Source organism: Cyprinodon variegatus, unplaced genomic scaffold (genome assembly GCF_000732505.1).
Source record: "Cyprinodon variegatus isolate N-32 unplaced genomic scaffold, C_variegatus-1.0 Scaffold429, whole genome shotgun sequence".
In the NCBI taxonomy this organism is placed as follows: domain Eukaryota; kingdom Metazoa; phylum Chordata; class Actinopteri; order Cyprinodontiformes; family Cyprinodontidae; genus Cyprinodon; species Cyprinodon variegatus.
In genome coordinates, this window is record NW_015150882.1 from 241,720 (window position 1) to 244,759 (window position 3,040).

Genomic DNA, 3,040 nt, shown 5'->3' on the forward strand with positions numbered 1-3,040 from the left:
CTATCCAAAAAACAGGTAAACATATGGTAAACAGTATATATGAACACCAAGTTCGTTCCCCTGTCTTAAAATACATAGCTATCTTTATAAGGGTTGGTTTTTCAAAGTTTTATGTTGAAAAAAACTTGGCAAAATAATTTCTTCTGCATGAAAATGCCAGAACTTACACATAAAATCTGTTTCCCAGCATCATTTATAAACATTAAGTCTGATGTTATTATCTAACAGTTACTCAGTACTCAAGTAGCACTTGCTGAATGTTTTTTTTTTTTACTTTTACTTATTTACGTGATTTATTGAATAACTTCATTTAACTTTTACTTGAGTAAAAAAAATTAAATAGTGCTACTCTTGCTTGAGTACAAATTTTGCGTACTCTACCCACCTCTGCAAATCACTGAAAAACAGGAACAACTCTATCATCTTTAATCAAAGCTGTTGATTGCAGTAGCCCAGCTGATGCCTTTCTTGAGGAATGTGTTTCAGTTAAACAGGAATTTTACCTGTTTACACTTATCTGTTTTTCCCCCACATCCAGAATGCTAGTGATGAGCGATGATCTGCCTTCCCCATGCAGCCACTGCTGGTCCACAGATCCAGCAGCCCGAGTTTCTGTTCTGTTTGATTATTTTTGTCATTAAACATTTTACAACTTCTCATTGTCTGACTTACCTGAATTCTGGGACCATATGTCCAGTTTCATGACAAAATAAGTGTTCAACAAAGCTACTGTACTTTTAAAAACGCTTAACCCAAAGTTTTTTGGGGATGGATCACACTAGATTACATTCCTAAATCTCGAAAAAGAGTTAAAAATAAAATGTTTGTTCAAAGGTAACAAAATAATTGTCTTTTGCTTATGTTTAGTTTCAAAAAAGCTTGCTTTGCATAATTAATTAAGAATGTGTGTGAAATTAACCAAAACCAAAAGCAATGTCCTTGCTAAAAAAAATCTACACAGACTGATCATACATGTAATGAAAAGGTGTTTCAGTTTTTCATCCCTCTTTAGGCACTATTCTCCCACCCATACTTTTTTTTTTCTTTCACAAGGAGACTATAATGTTTCCATAAGGTTACCATTGGTACTTGTATATGAAACTTTAATAAACATTATTTTGGGAGTAAAATCATATTCAATCGACATGGAAAGGGAGGTGAGAAAGAAAGAGGGGACAAGAACTAAAGAGAGAAAGAGATAGAGACAGGAAAGAGCACATGAAAATAGAGAAAATAAAACAAAACTGCAAAAACAGACAACACGAAATGTATACTGAAACTCCTAGAAGTCTGCTCTACAACAGACAGAGAATGTGAAAAGACAGCCAAAGTGAATATCAAAAAATGTCACGGCACAGAACGGAGGACCGAGTATTCCAGGCAAGACAGACAGTGGAATTACTCAAAAGCGTTTATTTTAAAAAATGGGTCAGCTGTAACAGCTTCTTTAGCATCTAAGGCAGGAACCTCTGCAGGAGAGGAACACAGGTTATTGATAATTTAACAGAGGATAATCAGGAACGTGTGAGTCACTAATGTGGTTTAACAGCTCAGTCCATGCCCAGACCAAGGTAGGATCCAGCTGTTGGGCTGCCAAAAAGATGGGGCGGGCGCTGCCCAGAGTGTCCCAGATGGCACCTTTAAAACTATTGTGTGTTTGTCGTTGCTTTGTCTATACTGGTCAGTATTTCAATGTAGGCATAGCAATCTAAAGGTTGGGTGACATTATTTAGCAGCAGGTTGCTATTCTGGCAGAGGACTTTTCCAACACATGCACTGTTTGTTTTTTTTTGGTGAACGCAAAAGTGAGTATGTAAGTGTCACAGTGTATAATATCTTAACAAGATGAAACTGTTGGGAGCTGGAGAAGTTCCACCTTTCTCCAGCAGAGTCCGCNATAAGCTGTCTTCAGACCTTGCCTCAACGCCGCAGTGTTGATCCAGTTGGTCAGCGCCTAAGCCTAGACTCTCAGTGAATCTTTGTGACTTTGAATCCAGCCTGGATTCTAACCGTTGTCTCTATCTTCCAGGGAACCAGTGTCTCCTCTGTGGAGCTCAGGAAGAGCTAACCTGCCGAACCGACCCTCTGAGCCAAACCTGAAGAACCTCAGTGAACTTCCATGCAGCTCTGGACTAAGAGCTGGAAAACCCAAAGCCAAGGTCTGCTCAAAACTAGAAGTAAGACGCTGAAGCAGCTAGCGGACTCTGCTGATCAACTCCTCTCCAGATCCAACAGTGACCCTCTCAAAGCTAACCACAAGAACCCTCAAGGTACAATCAGTAATAATCAAGAAAGCAAGCTCCTAAGTGCAACGCTAACTGAACTGTCTCTCACGCAGACTCCGGTGAACCAGTTTCCAGGCCCGAACCAGAACCAGTCTAATCAGTGTGCTTGTGACAAAATAAACTTGTTGAACTTTTACTCCTGTGTCCGTCTAGTGGTGTTCTGCATATTTGGGTCACTCTCCGTGCACCCATCATGACAAACAGCCTGGTATCAGCTATTTTTCAAACTGATCTATTGAAGCTCATCAAAGTAATGGAGTTGGTCTGACAAATTCTTGTTCTATATTTTGTTCCCAATTCATCAAGTTTAAATATGATCATAGGAAAGTTACTCAGAGGAGCTCCTGTTTTATAAATACAGATTTATTGTATGATTTTATTTTGTATTTCTTTTGATTCTTTACTAACTTTCAGGCAACATATTTATGTTTTTTTTTTTTTGAAATGGAAAGAATAAAATGCCCAAGAATGAAATTGTCAAATTAAAAGTTTAAGTAAAATAGTTATTACTTTATAATCAGTTATTGCATTTTCCACTTTTGGACACTCGTCAATACTTTTGACTGAGAGGGGTACTCATTTTCCGACAAAATTTATTTACCTCTGAACACAGCATATTACGCTTTATGTAAATCAGTCTGGTTAGCTGGCTACTATAATTGGTTATGGTGTTTTTGTGCTATTTAGATTAGCCTTATAGCCAAACATTTCTGCTCTTGTCTCATACTGTATCCCATGGATCATTCATTCAGCTT